We start from the raw sequence: 21,263 nt of genomic DNA on the forward strand, positions 1-21,263 counted from the left end.
TTGACTCAATGCTTCCTGGGAGATTAAGGCAGCGAACAGCAAACCTACTATTTCCACGAGATCAAGCCTTGATAGTGATCTCCCCATTGTGTGTTGTCTACAAAGTACGCTATTCATACCCTGGGATTCCTTCATCTCTGTGTGGCCCCAGAGGAAGTGTTCTTCTTCTCACTATTTATCTATATACAGTTACATCCTTACTGTACGCACAAGAAACATTAGTACAAGGATGGTTTACGAGGATGACATCCATTGTGTATACTGCCACCCAGATTGAGCACTTAAGAGTCAATTCTGACTAACCTCATCACAAACAGTAAGTTCTGACTGACAATCCTCACTGTGTTTACATATAGTTGAAGTCGGAAGTTTACATACACCTTAGCTAAATACATTTAAACTCAGTTTTTCTACATTTCCTGACATATAATCCCAGTAAGAAATCCCTGTTTTAGGTCAGTTAGGATCACCACTTTATCTTAAGAATGTGAAATGTCAGAATAATAGTAGAGAGAATGATTTATTTCAGCTTTTATTTCTTTCTTCACACATTTTACATACACTCAACTAGTATTTGGTAGCATTGCCTTTAAATTGTTTAACTTGTGTCAAACGTTTTGGGTGGCCTTCCACAAGCTTCCCACAATAAGTTGGGTGTGTTTTGGCCCATTGCTCCTGACAGAGCTGGTCTAACTGAGTCAGGTTTGTAAGATCCTTGCTCGCACACACTTTTTCAGTTCTGCCCACAAAGAGCACTGTGTTTGCAGGTAGGCCTTGAAATCATCCACAGGTACACCTCCAATTGACTCAAATGATGTCAATTAGCCTATCAGAAGCTTCTAAAGCCATGACTTCATTTTCTGGAATTTTCCAAGCTGTTTAAAAGGCACAGTCAACTTAGTGTATGTAAACTTCTGACCCACTGGAATTGTGATACAGTGAATGATAAGTGAAATAATCTGTCTGTAAACAATTGTATGTATCTCACAGAGGAGCAGTACCAGTATGTATCTCACAGAGGAGCAGTACCAGTATGTATCACACAGAGGAGCAGTACCAGTATGTATCACACAGAGGAGCAGTACCAGTATGTATCACACAGAGAAGCAGTACCAGTATGTATCTCACAGAGCAGCAGTACCAGTATGTATCACACAGAGGAGCAGTACCAGTATGTATCACACAGAGGAGCAGTACCAGTATGTATCACACAGAGGAGCAGTACCAGTATGTATCACACAGAGGAGCAGTACCAGTATGTATCACACATAGGAGCAGTACCAGTATGTATCACACAGAGGAGCAGTACCAGTATGTATCTCACAGAGGAGCAGCAGTACCAGTATGTATCACACAGAGGAGCAGTACCAGTATGTATCACACAGAGGAGCAGTACCAGTATGTATCACACAGAGGAGCAGCAGTACCAGTATGTATCACACAGAGGAGCAGTACCAGTATGTATCACACAGAGGAGCAGTACCAGTATGTATCACACAGAGGAGCAGCAGTACCAGTATGTATCACACAGAGGAGCAGTACCAGTATGTATCTCACAGAGGAGCAGTACCAGTATGTATCACACAGAGGAGCAGCAGTACCAGTATGTATCACACAGAGGAGCAGTACCAGTATGTATCACACAGAGGAGCAGTACCAGTATGTATCACACAGAGGAGCAGTACCAGTATGTATCACACAGAGGAGCAGTAACAGTATGTATCACATAGAGGAGCAGCAGTACCAGTATGTATCTCACAGAGGAGCAGTACCAGTATGTATCTCACAGAGGAGCAGTACCAGTATGTATCTCACAGAGGAGCAGTATAAGTCACAACAAAATAAGTTACGTACAGTAGACAGACAGACAGACAGACAGACAGACAGACAGACAGACAGACAGACAGACAGACAGACAGACAGACAGACAGACAGACAGACAGACAGACAGACAGACAGACAGACAGACAGACAGACAGACAGACAGACAGACAGACAGACAGACAGACAGACAGACAGACAGACAGACAGACAGACAGACAGACAGACAGACAGACAGACAGACAGACAGACAGACAGACAGACAGACAGACAGACAGACAGACAGACAGACAGACAGACAGACAGACAGACAGACAGACAGACAGACAGACAGACAGACAGACAGACAGACAGACAGACAGACAGACAGACAGACAGACAGACAGACAGACAGACAGACAGACAGACAGACAGACAGACAGACAGACAGACAGACAGACAGACAGACAGACAGACAGACAGACAGACAGACAGACAGACAGACAGACAGACAGACAGACAGACAGACAGACAGACAGACAGACAGACAGACAGACAGACAGACAGACAGACAGGACAGACAGACAGACAGACAGACAGACAGACAGACAGACAGACAGACAGACAGACAGACAGACAGACAGACAGACAGACAGACAGACAGACAGACAGACAGACAGACAGACAGACAGACAGACAGACAGACAGACAGACAGACAGCAGGTATACAACTACCAGAAAGACAGTTGGACATATGGACAGCAGGCTGTCAGAGATGTTGGCAGAGGCCCTCCCATCCATGTTACGTTTGGTATGGTTACATAAGACAGGAGGTGGTTGGGTCGGGATGGATGGGTGAAGGCATAACGGGAACATCTAGCAACCCAAAGATTGCATGTTCGAATCTCTTCATGGACAACTTTAGCATTTAGGCTATTTTGCAACTACTTAGCATGTTAGCTAACCCTTCCCTTAACCCCAACCCTTCCCTTAACCCCTATCCTAGCTAATGTTACCGTTAGCCACCTAGCAACCTAGCTAACGTTAGCCACAACAAATTGTAATTCATAACATTTCAACATAAAATGGATAATGGACATCCACAGATTAATACATACCATAAGAAACGTAACATTTGATACTAATTGGAGTGCCCCGGACATAGGATTACTATGTTACGTCTACCCATGATTACAGGTTGGATTTAATGAAATATCAACATGGCCAGAAAAATTCTGATTGAGTTTTTCACGTATTAGGAAATAGTCCCCAGCCCCACATTTCCAAATTTGTCGTGCATCTCCTTAGCTACAATTTACACAAATGTCCTCTTGTTATACACGTTACATTGTAAACACGCGAAAGCCGTGTGGCTTAACAGTGACAGTAGCAGTAGTGACACTGTGTTCAGGGAGCCCTCTGGAATCCTACTTCCAGTAAATTGATGTTAAACACTTCACTGCTTCATTCTGAAATATACACGCAATACAAGTGTGTGCCATAAAATCAGATGCCCTACATATTTGTGCTTGGGTAAATCTACCACAGTTGATTCAGTCAAGTGACACTGTATTCAGAGATGTTGTATGTGAGTAAGAGCTATTTAAAAAAAAACGACACACCAAGTCAGAGTAAGTGACCTCCAATGTTGTACTTTCCTTCTCCTCTAGATTATCTTCCTCCTTTTCCTTTCCTCTTTGTGTTCTTATGTTCCCAACACAGCAGACGAGATTAGGTTTCAGGTGAGTCGTTGGGTGCATCCTCATTCAGGTAAAATACATTCCCTTAGTGGGGAAATCCTCAAAGTAGCGCGACCAAAGTGCTCCCCAAACAGCAGCATCAGTAGTTTCAGAAGCCGTAGGGTTAAAACGTTCAGTATCCTTTTCAAAAAAAGTTGACCTTTGAACTTCCTGGTACTTCCTCAGAAGTGCAGATGAGTCAGACAGGTGTGGCTGGGCTGTGTCAGGAGGCTCCAGGTACATACAGTCCCAGTGGGGTTAAAGTTACTCTATACTATCCTTAATAGACGGATTTCATTGAATCCTATTGACACCCATATATGCCAGCCAGTGTAGGATGTCGTCCTGTACAAACAGGTGTCAGTGGGATACGCCCTGTTCCAGCATCCCAGCCTTGCAGCCTTCCAGCTCAGCGCAGTAACAGTACACCCCACAGGGGTCATCTCACTCTATGGGAGCTAATGGAACTCGGCAAGGCAGGAACTAACCCAATACTGGCTTTCTGCTTCTGCTTCACAGGGCAAACATCACCCCGCAGGCACGCTCTGTCAACCCTCACCTCCCCTGTCTGCTCCTCTGTGCTATTTGTCTTTTGGGGGCTGAGAGTCAGAAATGGGGACACACCAATTAATCCTTCCTCAGATATAGAGACTGTTATAGAGTTCATCATGTACACGTGCGACTCCTCTACTGTGTGTGTGTCTGCCTATGTGTGTGTGCGTATGTGTGTGTGTGTGTGTGTGTGTGTGTGTTTGTGTGTGTGCGTGCGTATGTGTGTATTAGTTGGTTCTTCTATCATTGTAGGGACCTAAAATTCCAAAAAGTCTCCACAAGGACAATAAAACAAGGACACTTCTTTTTCGTGGGGACATTTCCTATGTCCCCATGAAGACAAAGGCTATTAATATGATGCACGCACGCACACACATACACACAAACACACACACAAATGAAACTCTCCTGCCCTACTTCTCCAGACAGACAGGCTTGCCAGAGCTCGTTGCCTCCTGTTGGTCTGTCGGATCGCAGGTGAAACCGACTGGAAGAAGACCTAGAGAGTCAGCCAATCAGACGTCTCCAAGCCAGACTTGCCCTTATATGAGCTTTGTGAGGAGGTAGGAGAGGTCACCATGACTATGATGCTAATTAAGAGCCCTTGCCTGCTGACCTCAACGAGCGTGCCTCAACCACAGACAGCATGAAAAGAAAGTAAGAGAAAACAAACAAGACCGCTCAGTGAAGTACGTCAGGGGCAGCAGGATGTAGGTCAACCATCTCAACGATCATGGAGGGAGGCGGAGACAATGAACCTGTCACTCGAGGGCCTTTCCAAGAACTACATATCAGAAGAAGACATTTGTTCCATCATCTGAAACGGCACTTCGCTTTTTCTAAACGGTTCTGTGAATTAGTCATCTCTCAGACAACACTTCTGGGAAAATCTGCAAATGTAAGAACGGGAAGCATGTGACGACATCTGAACCATTATCTTTATGTCATTCACCTTGTTGTCACATGTCCTAATGTGTTCATCTTGTTACGTGTCCTAATGTGTTCATCTTGTTGTCAGATGTCCTAATGTGTTCATCTTGTTGTAACATGTCCTAATCTTGTTGTAACATGTCCTAATGTGTTCATCTTGTTGTAATGTGTCCTAATGTGTTCATCTTGTTGTAACATGTCCTAATGTGTTCATCTTGTTACGTGTCCTAATGTGTTCATCTTGTTGTCAGATGTCCTAATGTGTTCATCTTGTTGGAACATGTCCTAATCTTGTTGTAACATGTCCTAATGTGTTCATCCTGTTGTAACGTGTCCTAATGTGTTCATCTTGTTGTAACGTGTCCTAATGTGTTCATCTTGTTGTAACATGTCCCGATGTGTTCATCTTGTTGCAACGTGTCCTAATGTGTTCATCTTGTTGTAACATGTCCCGATGTGTTCATCTTGTTGTTCCTATCAAACAAATACACATCTTAACGCGCTAACAAGTCTCACCTCAGCTAAGTACTGTAAAATGAATCTAACATAATGAAAAAACCTTTTAGTTGCACTTGTATGGGGCCACTCAATAACCAGACTTTGATTTTCCTGCTGTAGTTATGTGAAAGGACAAGAACTGTCCAGTGAAAATGGATTTGAAAAAAGTCAAATAGCAGACAGTGGGACATTGTGAGTTCTCAAACGAAGGCCATTGCCAAGATATTCCACTAGGCCTCACATACACCCACTTGGTCAAGTTATGTGGGACAGGCCTTTCTTCAGAAAATTCTTCTGAATGAATTGTGCAGTGTAGAAATTGTGTCAGTTCTCTTGCGTTCTGTGCAAGAGAGTCAGGGTATATGCAGCAGTTTGGGCCGCCTGGCTCGTTGCAAACTGTGTGAAGACTATTTCTTCCTAACAAAGATAGCCAACTTCGCCATACAGGTGATGATTTAACAAAAGCGCATTTGCGAAAAAAAAAGCACAATCGTTGCACGAATGTACCTAACCATAAACATCAATGCCTTTCTTAAAATCAATACACAGAAGTAAAAAAAATTCAACCTGCATATTTAGCTAAAAGAAATTCATGCTAGCAGGCAATATTAAACTAGGGAAATTGTGTCACTTCTCTTGCGCTCATTTCACGCAGATTCAGGGTATATGCAAAAGTTTGGGCCGCCTGGCTCGTTGCGAACTAATTTGCCAGAATTTTATGTAATTATGACATAACATTGAAGGTTGCGCAATGTAACAGGAATATTTAGACTGATGGATGCCACCCGTTAGATAAAATACGGAACGGTTCCGTATTTCACTGAAAGAACAATCGTTTTGTTTTTGAAATGATAGTTTCTGGATTTGACCATATTAATGACCTAAGGCTCATATTTCTGTGTGTTATTATATTATAATTAAGTGTATGTTTTGATAGAGCAGTCTGAGTGAGCGGTGGTAGGCAGTAGCAGGCTCGTAAGCATTCATTCAAACAGCACTTTACTGCGTTTGCCAGCAGCTCTTCGCAATGCTTCAAGCATTGCACTGTTTATGACTTCAAGCCTATCAACTCCTGAGATTACACTGGCAATACTAAAGTACCTACTAGAACATCCAATAGTCAAAGGTATATGAAATACAAATGGTATAGAGAGAAATAGTCCTATAATAACTACAACTTAAAACTTCCTACCTGGGAATTTTGAAGACTCATGTTAAAAGGAACCACCAGCTTTCATATGTTCTCATGTTCTGAGCAAGGAACTTAAACGTTAGCTTTCTTACATGGCACATATTGCACTTTTACTTTCTTCTCCAACACTTTGTTTTTGCCTTATTTAAACCAAACTGAAAATTTTTCATTATTTATTTGAGGCTAAATTGATTTTATTGATGTTTTATATTAAGTTAAAATAAAAGTGTTAATTGTTCATTCAGTATTGTAGAAATTGTCAATTTTACAAATATAAACATAAAAATCGGCCGATTAATCGGTATCAGCTTTTTTTTGGGGTCCTCCAATAATCGGTATCTGTATCGGCGGTGAAAAATCATAATCGGTCGACCTCTCGTGCAGTGTACTTTAGACAACAACATGAAAATAGGCCTCAGTGAATATCACGGTACTATTGCAGATGTCATTAAAATAGCTACAGTAGGAGGAGGAAATTAGGAAATGAACGAGGTCGACAGGAAGTTGATTTGAAATAAAGGTTGTTAATGTCAATGATTAAAAACAGACAGAAGAGATGCTGGGTCACTACAGCACACTCCCACACACACTCATACACACACTCATACTCATACACACACTCATACTCATACACACACACACACACACACTCATACACACACACTCATACACACACACACACTCATACACACACACACACACGCACACACACACACACACACAGTTGCCATTACCAGCAGCTTACCATAAACCACACAGTGAGAGAGGTTGTATGGTTGTATGGTACGACCTTCAAGGGAATAAACACAGACAAAACAAGTGAACATGCAAACACACAAAAGCTAGTACAGTATCTGACATACCACATGTGAGCATCTACTGACATGTGTTACTGACAGATACACAGACACACATATGTTAATGTTTTTAAATGGATCTACGTACTCTGTCTGTAATGTGTTGTTCGTTATGTGTCGGGACCCCAGTAAGACTAGCTGTCATCACATTACCGACAGGTGAACCGACAGGTGAACCGACAGGTGAATCCTGTTCAAATGTTTAAAAAAATATGTTATACTGTTTGCACATTGACAGCTGCCTTTTTTTGTCAAGCTATTTAAAGTCAGTTATTTCCATTTTATTTCATGCAGATGAAGATATGGAACTAGGGTGGTGTCGACAGTAGACTATTTGACAAAGCGTTGCAGGTACCTGTAAAGTTATAAAAGGTGACATGTCAATAAAGAATGTATGCACAACTTCTTGTCTGATAACCAAACTAGACACTCTATTCTTGTAGAGTTCATCCAGTCAGGTAGAGTTCATCCAGTCAGGTAGAGTTCACCCAGTCAGGTAGAGTTCACCCAGTCAGGTAGAGTTCATCCAGTCAGGTAGAGTTCACCCAGTCAGGTAGAGTTCACCCAGTCAGGTAGAGTTCACCCAGTCAGGTAGAGTTCACCCAGTCAGGTAGAGTTCACCCAGTCATGTAGTTCACCCAGTCATGTAGTTCACCCAGTCATGTAGTGCACCCAGTCATGTAGTTCACCCAGTCATATAATTCACCCAGTCATGTAGTTCACCCAGTCATGTAGTTCACCCAGTCATATAATTCACCCAGTCATGTAGTTCACCCAGTCATGTAGTTCACCCAGTCATGTAGTTCACCCAGTCATGTAGTTCACCCAGTCATGTAGTTCACCCAGTCATATAATTCACCCAGTCATGTAGTTCACCCAGTCATATAATTCACCCAGTCATATAATTCACCCAGTCATGTAGTTCACCCAGTCATGTAGTTCACCCAGTCATGTAGTTCACCCAGTCAGGTAGAGTTCACCCAGTCATGTAGAGTTCACCCAGTCAGGTAGAGTTCACCCAGTCATGTAGTTCACCCAGTCATGTAGTTCACCCAGTCATATAATTCACCCAGTCATACAATTCACCCAGTCATGTAGTTCACCCAGTCATATAATTCACCCAGTCATATAATTCACCCAGTCATGTAGTTCACCCAGTCATGTAGTTCACCGAGTCAGGTAGAGTTCACCCAGTCATATAATTCACCCAGTCATATAATTCACCCAGTCATGTAGTTCACCCAGTCATGTAGTTCACCCAGTCATATAATTCACCCAGTCATGTAGTTCACCCAGTCATATAATTCACCCAGTCATATAATTCACCCAGTCATGTAGTTCACCCAGTCACATAATTCACCCAGTCATGTAGTTCACCCAGTCATATAATTCACCCAGCCATGTAGTTCACCCAGTCATATACTTCTATTTTAATTTAGATTTGATGTACATATTACACACATAACTCTCTCTTTCTCTCTCGCACACGCGCACACATTTATGATGTCCGGGTCGACTCATAACTACAGTCCTCGTGGTTATTGCCCGCGGGGCTGGCGTGTTTAGGGTAATGAAATATTGTGTGTATGTAGGGCGGGTTCTTGGCAGGTGGATTGAATAAAGAGAAAACACTGCCTTAAACAGTCTGGCAATGTATCTTTCTAGTGCAATTTCTATCTATGAGCTACACTGAGGTTCTCTTTCATTATTTGAGGCTCTCTGGTATTAGTCAGTAAGCCTAAGCTTCAGGGCCTAACTAACTGTAGGCACGCCGAATAGCAAACACACCAATCGCCAAATGCTTTTGGGGAAACGGGCAGAGAAAGTTGCGGTTGAACCACAGAGGCAAAAAAAAATGAGTTGAATTGAACAAGAGGAAAGCTGTGAAATGGAGAGTTAAAAATAAAGAGAAGGGAGGGCCAGAAAGGTCATGTTTGGGAAAGATGTGGTGAAGTGGTTTAAAGAGGATGATAGCAGTGTTATGTTGTTCCCCTGAACAAGGGAGTTAACCCACTGTTCCCATGAGCAAGGCAGTTAACCCACTGTTCCCCTGAGCAAGGCAGTCAACCCACTGTTCCCATGAGCAAGGCAGTTAACCCACTGTTCCCCTGAGCAAGGCAGTCAACCCACTGTTCCCATGAGCAAGGCAGTTAACCCACTGTTCCCCTGAGCAAGACAGTTAACCCACTGTTCCCCTGAGCAAGGCAGTTAACCGACTGTTCCCCTACACATGGCAGTTAACCCACTGTTCCCCTGCACAAGGCAGTTAACCCACTGTTCCCCTACACAAGGCAGTTAACCCACTGTTCCCCGGACACCGATAATATGGATGTCGATTTTTTTTTACTTAGCGTTTTTTTACGTTTTCATAAATGCATAGAATGTTTGAGAATGACATATAGTAAGGCATTTGTGAACATTTTATAGCAATATAGAGTGGGACAATTAATACTGCAGGACGTAAAACTGAATAAAAACATCTGTCCTGTCCAGGACCGGAGTCTACACAAAACGGTGCACCACAGCCAATCAGAGTTACAGTAGGCCTATATGTAAAAAAGACATTTGCCACACGGGCCTGTTATCATTGACTTTGAACTGGACTGTGTGTTTACAGGCAGTAGGGCCTGCCATCATTCACTTTGAGTTGGACTGTGTGTTTACAGGCAGTAGGGCCTGCCATCATTCACTTTGAGTTGGACTGTGTGTTTACAGGCAGTAGCAACAGCGTGACTTTAGATAATTTGAACACATTCACCAAAAGCCACAAAACTGAAAAACGAAATGAGGGGAAAAAGTCGATCATTCATTCACCTACTCCTCCAATGACATGACATTCTCCCAGCAGCTAGCCTCGCTAATGTCAGGCTCCATGTTTTTATCTTATAATAATTAGCTAGCTACATAAATAGATACGCTAGCCCAGGGGTGTCAAACTCAATCAGCGCACGAACCATATCGGGGAAAAAACTACGAATTTGCGTTTTAACATATTAAGACAAAATAGATATATAATACTTGTCATTTGCTGCTATGCTTGCAGATGTACATAATATGTTGCGACCACCCTAATCAAAGAGTATTTAATAACTACGAATAACAACAACAACCAGAGCAATAGGTTGTTGTAACATTGAAACTTTTTAGTTTGTCTGTATTGGCAGGTTTTACACACCAGCCAAGCTTCTGGGAGAACACGATGGTTCCCCCTTTTCGTTAGCATGTCAACTTAAACCATGCTTCTGGGAGAACACGATGGTTCCCCCTTTTCGTTAGCATGTCAACTTAAACCATGCTTCTGGGAGAACACGATGGTTCCCCCTTTTCGTTAGCATGTCAACTTAAACCATGCTTCTGGGAGAACATGATGGTTCCCTTTTCATGTCAACTTTTTTTTTTTTTACCTTTATTTATTTAACTAGGCAAGTCAGTTAAGAACAAATTATTATTTGCAATGACGGCCTAGGAACAGTGGGTTAACTGCCTGTTCAGGGGCTTTGTACCTTGTCAGCTCGGGGGTTTGAACTTGCGACCTTCCGGTTGGTAGTCCAACACTCTAACCACTAGGCCACCCTGCCGTCCCACTTAAACCATGTTTTCACGGTTGAATGGTGCATTGTTGTATGGTCCACTCCATCTTAGGCCACAGCTCAGATGGTGCTGTAATTGGTCCACATGTTTCTATTTTATTGCAGGTTTTGTGTGTTTTTTGGGGTTATTAATTGTCAAGCTTTAAAAAAAAATGAAGCCAGACTGCAACATTTTAGTAGCATAACTAGGACCTTTGGCACCTGTGTCTGTACACTTTCTATCTGCTGCAAACTGTTAACGGGACACACGAAAGCAGCACAATTGAAGTTTTCACTTTATCACATGTAGTCAGGCAGGTGCTGATGGGTTATTAACAATTGCCAGCGGGTGAACAAACAGCTGACCTGCGATCCACAAACACACAGCATATAACTGATAAGTGGTCAGTTTTGGTGGCTACTTCTCCTTATTGTGAAAGAATTCTGCTCACTCAGGCAATATCCGCTTGCCAGGCCCAAATAGGGAGCAGGTGGCAGGAGGAAGGAGGCTGAACGTCCCTAACCAGAAACAGAGTGTCGACGGCTGCGGTTTCTATTGCATGGGCTTATAGTAGGGACCTGCAGACCGTAGGCATTATCCTGTCCTGTCAATTCCTCAACCAGGCCTTCTGGAGACCTTGCGAAAGAAGGGATAAAGCACACACACACACACTCATGCAATCGTAGCATATGCACACACACACAAACACACACATATTAAATAAAACATCACGCTGTATGACTGTTGATACCCACAATTTCTCTAAAATAGATGATCTTTGGATCATAGCGTAATATGATTCACATCTATATCATTTATTGCAACCACATCCTGAAATAACTCCCTGACATAACTCCCTGACATAACACCCTGACATTACACCCTGACATTACACCCTGACATTACACCCTGACATTACACCCTGACATAACCCCCTGACATAACCCCCTGACATAACACCCTGACATAACACCCTGACATAACCCCCTCACATAACCCCCTGACATAACCCCCTGACATAACACCCTGATAACACCCTCCATAACACCCTGACACAGAGGATACCCTCTCCATTACACCCCATTAAACCCTGACACACAGAGGATACCCTCTCCATAACACCATGACACACAGAGGATACCCTCTCCATAACACCCTGACACACAGAGGATACCCTCTCCATTACACCCTGACACACAGAGGATACCCTCTCCATTACACCCTGACAGAGGATACCCTCTCCATTACACCCTGACACAGAGGATACCCTCTCCATTACACCCTGACACAGAGGATACCCTCTCCATAACACCCTGACACAGAGGATACCCTCTCCATAACACCCTGACACAGAGGATACCCTCTCCATTACACCCTGACACAGAGGATACCCTCTCCATTACACCCTGACACAGAGGATACCCTCTCCATTACACCCTGACACAGAGGATACCCTCTCCATTACACCCTGACACAGAGGATGCCCTCTCCATTACACCCTGACACAGAGGATACCCTCTCCATTACACCCTGACACAGAGGATACCCTCTCCATAACACCCTGACACACAGAGGATACCCTCTCCATTACACCCTGACACACAGAGGATACCCTCTCCATTACACCCTGACAGAGGATACCCTCTCCATTACACCCTGACACAGAGGATACCCTCTCCATTACACCCTGACACAGAGGATACCCTCTCCATAACACCCTGACACAGAGGATACCCTCTCCATAACACCCTGACACAGAGGATACCCTCTCCATTACACCCTGACACAGAGGATACCCTCTCCATTACACCCTGCCACAGAGGATACCCTCTCCATTACACCCTGACACAGAGGATACCCTCTCCATTACACCCTGACACAGAGGATACCCTCTCCATTACACCCTGACACAGAGGATACCCTCTCCATTACACCCTGACACAGAGGATACCCTCTCCATTACACCCTGACACACAGAGGATACCCTCTCCATTACACCCTGACACAGAGGATACCCTCTCCATTACACCCTGACACACAGAGGATACCCTCTCCATTACACTCTGACACAGAGGATACCCTCTCCATTACACCCTGACACACAGAGGATACCCTCTGCATTACAAACGCTGGGTTGCAGACTGAGTAGATTAATTGAAAGTTTATGAACATTGATAACAAAATTCTCAAATTAGTATGCCAGGCACAGACGCTCACTTCGGCCAACCGGAGTTCTGCTGGGAGAAAACCAAACCTAGTATGAGTGACATGGGAGGTCCTGGGGGGGGGGGGGTCTGGGGATGTGATTGGTTTGACTGCTTCAACACACTATGCTTACAACCCATGCAGTCATTCGGTCAACAGGATTAATGATTCATGTGGTTTTTAGTGAGTAGTGGTCTCCTGTGGGATGGGGGGTTTAAACCATGGTCAATGGGAACTTAACAGTGGACAAGCTCACATGGGAGACCCCTGTCAATTAGGCCTATGTATAAGGGACAAGGGACCAAGTGTTGCTAGGAATCACTCTTAAAACAGCTGTGTGTCAAACCAGGTCTGGCAGGTATAGTGTAATATGTGACAATATATCCCCAGGTATACTTTCAAGGTATAGGGAAATTTTTGTTTATTTCAGTATGCTATATAGGCTATTATACACTGGGTGGTTCGAGGCCTGAATGCTGATTGGCTGGCAGCCGGTATATCAGACCGTATACCACGGGTATGGCAAAACATGTATTTTTACTGCTCTAATTACATTGGTAACCAGTTCATAACCTGAACAGGCAGTTAACCCACTGTTCCTAGGTCGTCATTGAAAATAAGAATTTGTTCATAACTGACTTGCCTAGTTAAATAAAGGTTAAATAAAAAATAAATAAAAAAATTATAGCAATAAGGCCCCTTGGGGGTTTGTGGTATACTGCCACGGTTAAGGGCTACGGGTCATATACCACGGCTAAGGGCTGTGTCCAGACACTCTGCGTTGAGTCGTGGCTAAGAACAGCCATTAGCCATGATATATTGGCAATATACCACAAACCCCCAAGGTGCCTTATTGCTTAAATATACAAATGATGGGAACCATAGGCTACAGACCATAGGATACAGACTAGAGGTCGACCGATTAATCGGAATGGCCGATTAATTAGGGCCGATTTCAAGTTTTCATAACAATCGGAAATAGGTATTTTTGGGTGCCGATTTCCAATATTTTTATTTATTTAAACAAACATATTATATACCTTTTATTTAACTAGGCAAGTCAGTTAAGAACACATTCTTATTTTCAATGACGGCCTAGGAACTGTGGGTTAACTGCCTTGTTCAGGGGCAGAACGACAGATTTTCACCTTGTCAGCTCAGGGGTTCCAATCTTGCAACCACACAGTTAACTAGTCCAACGCTCTAACCATTGCACTCCACGAGTAGCCTGCCTGTTATGCGAATGTAGTAGAAGCCAAGGTAAATTGCTAGCTAGCATTAAACTTATCTTATAAAAAACAATCAATCAGAATCACTAGTTATAACTACTGATCCAGTTTAGCAGGCAATATTAACCAGGTGAAATTGTGTCATTTCTCTTGCGTTCATTGCACGCAGAGTCAGGGTATATGCAACAGTTTGGGCAGCCTGGCTCATTGAGAACTAATTTGCCAGAATTGTATGTAATTATGACATAACATTGAAGGTTGTGCAATGTAACAAGAATATTTAGACTTAGGGATGCCACCCGTTAGATAAAATACAGAACGGTTCCGTATTTCACTGAAATAATAAACGTTTTGTTTTCGAAATGATAGTTTCCAGATTCGATCATATTAATGACCAAAGGCTCGTATTTCTGTGTGTTATTATGTTATAATTAAGTCTGATTTGATAGAGCCGTCTCACTGAGCAGCAGCAGGCCCGTAATCATTCATTCAAACGGCACTTTTGTGTGTTTGCCAGCAGCTCTTTGCAAGCACATCGCTGTTTATGACTTCAAGCCTATCAGCCTAATGGCTGGTGTAACCAATGTGAAATGGCTAGCTAGTTAGCTGGGTGTGCGCTAATACTGTATCAAACGTCACTCGCTTTTAGATTTGGAGTAGTTACTCTCCTTGCTCTGCAAGGGCCGCAGCTTTTTTGGAGCGATGGGTAACGATGCTTCGAGTGTGGCTGTTGTCGATGTGTTCCTGGTTCGAGCCCAGGTAGGGGCGAGGAGGGGGACGGAAGCTATACTGTTTCACTGGCAATACTATGTGCCTATAAGAACATCCAATAGTCAAAGGTATATGAAATACAAATGGTATAGAGAGAAATAGTCCTATAAATACTATATTAACTACAACCTAAAACTTATTACCTTGGAATATTGAAGTCTCATGTTAAAAGGAACCACCAACTTTCATATGTTCTCATGTTCTGAGCAAGGAACTTAAACGTTAGCTTTCTTACATGGCACATATTACTTTCTTCTCCAGCACTTTGTTTTTGCATTATTTAAACCAAATTGAACATGTTTCATTATTTATTTGAGGCTCAATAGATTTTATTGATGTTTTATATTAAGTTAAAATAAGTGTTAATTCAGTATCGTTGTAATTGTCATTATTACAAATGAAAAAATAATAATAATAATAAATTTGGCCGATTAATCGGTATCGGCTTTGATAAATCATAATCTGTCGACCTCTAATACAGACCCTAGGCTACAGAACCTAGGCTACAGACCATAGGATACAGACCCTAGGCAACAGAACCTAGGCTACAGACCATAGGATACAGACCCTAGGCAACAGAACCTAGGCTACAAACCATAGGATACAGACCCTAGGCTACAGACCCTAGGCTACAGACCCTAGGCTACAGACCCTAGGATACAGACCCTAGGCTACAGACCATAGGATACAGACCCTAGGCAACAGAACCTAGGCTACAGACCATATGATACAGACCCTAGGATACAGACCCTAGGCTACAGACCATAGGATACAGACCCTAGGCTACAGAACCTAGGCTACAGACCATAGGATACAGACCCTAGGCTACAGAGCCTAGAATACAGACCCTAGGCTACAGAACCTAGGCTACAGACCATAGGATACAGACCCTAGGCTACAGACCATAGGATACAGAACCTAGGCAACAGAACCTAGGATACAGACCCTAGGCTACAGACCATAGGATACAGAACCTAGGCAACAGAACCTAGGATACAGACCCTAGGATACAGACCCTAGGCTACAGAACCTAGGATACAGACCCTAGGATACAGACCCTAGGCTACAGACCATAGGATACAGAACCTAGGCTACAGACCCTAGGATACAGACCCTAGGCTACAGACCATAGGATACAGAACCTAGGCAACAGAACCTAGGATACAGACCCTAGGATACAGACCCTAGGCTACAGAACCTAGGATACAGACCCTAGGATACAGACCCTAGGATACAGACCCTAGGCAACAGAACCTAGGCTACAGACCATAGGATACAGACCCTAGGATACAGACCCTAGGCTACAGACCATAGGATACAGACCCTAGGATACAGACCCTAGGCTACAGACCATAGGATACAGACCCTAGGCAACAGAACCTAGGCTACAGACCATAGGATACAGACCCTAGGATACAGACCCTAGGCTACAGACCATAGGATACAGACCCTAGCCTACAGAACCTAGGCTACAGACCATAGGATACAGACCCTAGGCTACAGAACCTAGAATACAGACCCTAGGCTACAGAACCTAGGCTACAGACCATAGGATACAGACCCTAGGATACAGACCCTAGGCTACAGACCATAGGATACAGAACCTAGGCAACAGAACCTAGGATACAGACCCTAGGATACAGACCCTAGGCTACAGAACCTAGGATACAGACCCTAGGATACAGACCCTAGGATACAGACCCTAGGCAACAGAACCTAGGCTACAGACCCTAGGCTACAGACCCTAGGCTACAGACCCTAGGATACAGACCCTAGGCTACAGACCATAGGATACAGACCCTAGGCAACAGAACCTAGGCTACAGACCATAGGATACAGACCCTAGGATACAGACCCTAGGCTACAGACCATAGGATACAGACCCTAGGCAACAGACCATAGGATACAGAACCTAGGCTACAGAACCTAGGATACAGAACCTAGGATACAGAACCTAGGATATAGACCCTAGGCTACAGACCCTAGGCTACAGAATCTAGGCTACAACTTTGTATCACAGATATGTGTTGAGTTAGATAGTGGTGCATGGTTTATGACTCACCTTCCACGAGTAAGCATGAGGTTGATATTTTAAGAGGGTTGGTATATAGGCTATTATTCATTGAGCCCGCCTTATAGAGCCCCACAGTGAAGGTGCCATAACACCCATAAAACCTAGTGGTCAAACTGGGAAATGGTTGCAATCATTTTCCCACTATGTAAATACAGGGGAATATGTTGATAAAAAGTCACCTTGTCCGAGAGAGATTTACATGGTAATCAAAACGTCTAGGCAGGGTAAACCTACATGAAACACAGCCCTTATTTTAAGTGTTTCTAAAATCCCCTATGGGAAAAATGAATGATGGAAAAACGATTGGAAAACCATTTCCTTATAAGTACTTATAGGTATTGTGAGTCATAGTCTATCTAGGCCTATATCACATGTTTTTGGAATAGCTTAGAACAGGTGCACAGTGCCTCCACACACAGTGACGTTTAGCGACTGCATGCATGTAATGTTATAATACTTTCATGTTGATCTACATCAAATGAAGCCACACAAGAGACGCAGGTGTCAGTCACTATTTCACTGTGTTTAACCGGAGTTAATGCAATAACATGTTGCGCGCGGGAAATAGGTTCTTTGCGCGAATGCGTAGACAAATGAGGCGAACAGAACCTAAAATACAGTAGCCTATGTATCAAAAACGTCTAGCCATATATATATATATATATATTATATAAATAGCCTACATATTGCGCGCTCAAATAGCAGATATGTAGCCTACTATAAACTGACAGTGAGACCAAATAATCCCCGCGGCAGTGGCACTATTATAACGGACTAATAATAACCTACACGTTCGTAAAACGAGGTAGATAAATTAAGCCACCAGGTTGTTTAGTGTTGTCCTATATACATTTCCGTTTCGTTTTCCTCCATTGTATTCCTCAGTGTGACGCCTCAACACACCCTCACGATGAGCAAATTCATGCGCTGATAACCAAGACATCATGAGAGTAAATCCTCTCATACATAGTAACAGTGTTACATGTCAGTGTTCCCAGCCAGACCCATCTAATGGTATAACGGTCAATAACATTAATAATAATAATAATAATAATACTGATAATAATAATGATCAAACCGTTTTTCAAATGTTTTTTTTATTAGGACTATTGACATAAAAACACCAGGAAATCAACTCAAAGTGATTTTAATTTAGGAAATTCCCACGCATAGAGAGACGTATAGTATGTGGTTTTATCCGTAATGTAATCAAGGTTCGAAATGATTCTCTGGTTTAACTATGTTCCAGTCCCCCGACCTTTCAGGGAAACATAGTCCAAAGGTTGTAATGTAATTGGGGAACCCTGCTGTAATAACTAACTATACACATAATGCCTTTGTATTGCAGCCGATGGATTAAAGAGAGCAGGCTTGTAAGGGATTAAATAGACTACAGACAGATGTTGATGCAGCACAACGACCCTTTTATCTATTTATCAACCTTCATTGAGCCAGATGTGACTGATTAACAACAGTGATTTAAGGAGTTTATCATTCGTGATAAAGATGTAAGCTGTGTAGAGCTGAGAGTGAATATTTCATTCATGTGTAGGCGTAAAACATGTGCTCGACTGGGTAACGCCACGGCATCCACATTGCCATTAGGCTACAGTAGTGACAGCCATAGACCGCGAGCATGCTGGTGATGCTGGCCATCGGGATACAGAACTCCCTGAGAGCATCCATAAACCATAAATACAGAGCATCCATATACGGAACTGGAAACACCGATGTGTCAGATACAAAATGTAAGATACTTACATGTTAATGTTCTTTTAGGTTCCCAACCGTTGTCTCTCGACCTTTATGCCTTCGGGTGGATGAAGTCATGATTCAAATTTCTACGGAAATGTACAATGATATGAAACGTCGTTCGTAATTTGTTGGTCCTCGCAGTTATTCTAGGTCTATGGCGGCAGCGTCCTGTGGCCGCTAAACGCTGCTTGATCCGCACATTCAAAGAGGCTGATGTCGCCCAATGATATTCGCCCCCCTATGGCGCTATCGCGTCTGGACCAATTGGCGTGATGCAGGATCTCGCGAATGAGAGGTGTCGATATGAGTGAGTTGTGGCTTCACGGTGATTATTATTATTTATTTTTACAATATTATGTGGAATTATGAGTCTAGGCTACATGGAGATGTCGTTCATTTCAACAGTGTACATGATGCAATGTTAAATGGGAGAACGTGTAGACTAGAAGAATGAGAATGATTTTGGAGAAGCTTCTACTGTAGCCTACCAATATGTTTATGTTTTTCCATATTTACAAGTTGACATTTTTCTTTCACTGCTGTTGTGTTGTAGGCTAGTCTGCAACCCTGTCTGGGTGTAATTAAATCCATGTCACGTTTGGGTTGTCATGTTGAGGCCATCTGAGGGTTGCAGTTTGCACCTTCTTCTTCAGGAAGTGATGTTCCCCCGGATGTTAGGCTCTCCTTAGTGGCTGTAGGGTGCATGTCAGAGGCAGAGCAAGTGCATCCCAGTCTCATACCGCTCGCGTCGCGTGCGCGAGCATTGCAAAATAAATTTTGAAATCCATGTTATTAAATTCTTGCACCCACACTGCTCGTGCACGCCACGGAGCGCCTGCGTTGCCAAGGGCTAAAACATAGAAGTCATTCCTATTTCTGACAGATTGAGCTGCAAGTCCTGCCTCTCCCATGTCCTCATTGGTTTATAGAAGCAGGTACCCACATGCCATCTCCTTATTGGTTATACCCACATTGTTGATTGAAAGACGAATGCCGGTTGTCATGGTAATACTATGAAAGTTTAGATGCCAATCACCATATAAGCTAAAAGATTAAAAAGCCTGGAAGGATAGATGACTACAAACGAGTCGGTTGACCGTTTTTATGTGTGGATTTATTGTCGGAGTAGAGGACCTTGTGCATTTCAGGTAAAATAACATCCTAATGTTTATATCTCAGGACAAATTAGCTAGCAACAGCAAGCTAGCTAAATAGGGCAAATTAGCTAGCAAGTGTAAGCTAACTAGCTAAATTGTCCCCAAATTAATGTCATTGGTTCAGAGTTTGTTTTGATATTTTAACCTGCGTGTCGTGATCGCGTTTGGTGTAGGGGGACAAAATACATCTATGCACGATGTCGCACCCGCGCAGCCGGTTTGGGTTCCGTGTCAGAGGTTTGTCTGTTTTTGTGGTCAGATGAGAAGTTTTGTTTTCTGCTATAGTTGAGTTCACAAGCAATGCATTTAAAGTTTCTGTTGTTGATGCAATTAAAATGTGTGCATTTAGTGTGCAAGAGTCTCTCTCTCACTGTCATGTTATTTGTCTCTCCCTTATCACTGTCGTGTAAATTATCTCTCCCTTATCAGTCATGTTACTTATTGTAACGCTCGTCTGATGAAGAGTGAGGAGTGGACCAAAGCGCAGAGTGGTATACGTTCATGATTTTTTATTAACTCAGAACACTTTGAACAAAAATAACAAAGAGACAAACCAACAGTTTCTGTAAGGTAAACAAACTAAACAGAAAACTACCCACAAAACACAGGTGGGAAAAGGTAAACCTAAGTATGGCTCCCAATCAGAGACAACGATAGACAGCTGTCCCTGATTGAGAACCATACCCGGCCAAAACAAAGAAATACAAAACATAGAAATAAAGAAACTAGAATGCCCACCCCCGTCACACCCTGGCCTAACCAAAATAGAGAATAAAAACCTCTATGGCCAGGGTGTGACACTTCTCTACTTTTATCACTGTCATGTAAATGATCTCTTCCCTTATCACGGTCACGTTCGTCATAACGAGGAGACCAAGGCGCAGCGTGATAAGAATGCATACTTATTTGAATGAAGAATAAACACTAAACAAAC

General features: G+C 42.9%; 1 protein-coding gene across 2 annotated transcripts in view; it reads right to left on the reverse strand.

Moving 5' to 3' along the window:
* LOC109869096 (solute carrier organic anion transporter family member 4A1-like) overlaps nt 1-19,375 on the reverse strand; it is a 109,842-nt gene extending 90,467 nt beyond the window's left edge. For both annotated transcript variants that reach the window (XM_031804103.1, XM_031804102.1), the window contains exon 1: nt 19,179-19,375. The gene's annotated coding sequence lies outside the window, so the exon portion shown is untranslated. The remainder of the gene's footprint in view (nt 1-19,178) is intronic.
* Nucleotides 19,376-21,263: the final 1,888 nt, after the last annotated feature.

Source organism: Oncorhynchus kisutch, linkage group LG24 (assembly GCF_002021735.2).
Source record: "Oncorhynchus kisutch isolate 150728-3 linkage group LG24, Okis_V2, whole genome shotgun sequence".
Classification (NCBI taxonomy): domain Eukaryota; kingdom Metazoa; phylum Chordata; class Actinopteri; order Salmoniformes; family Salmonidae; genus Oncorhynchus; species Oncorhynchus kisutch.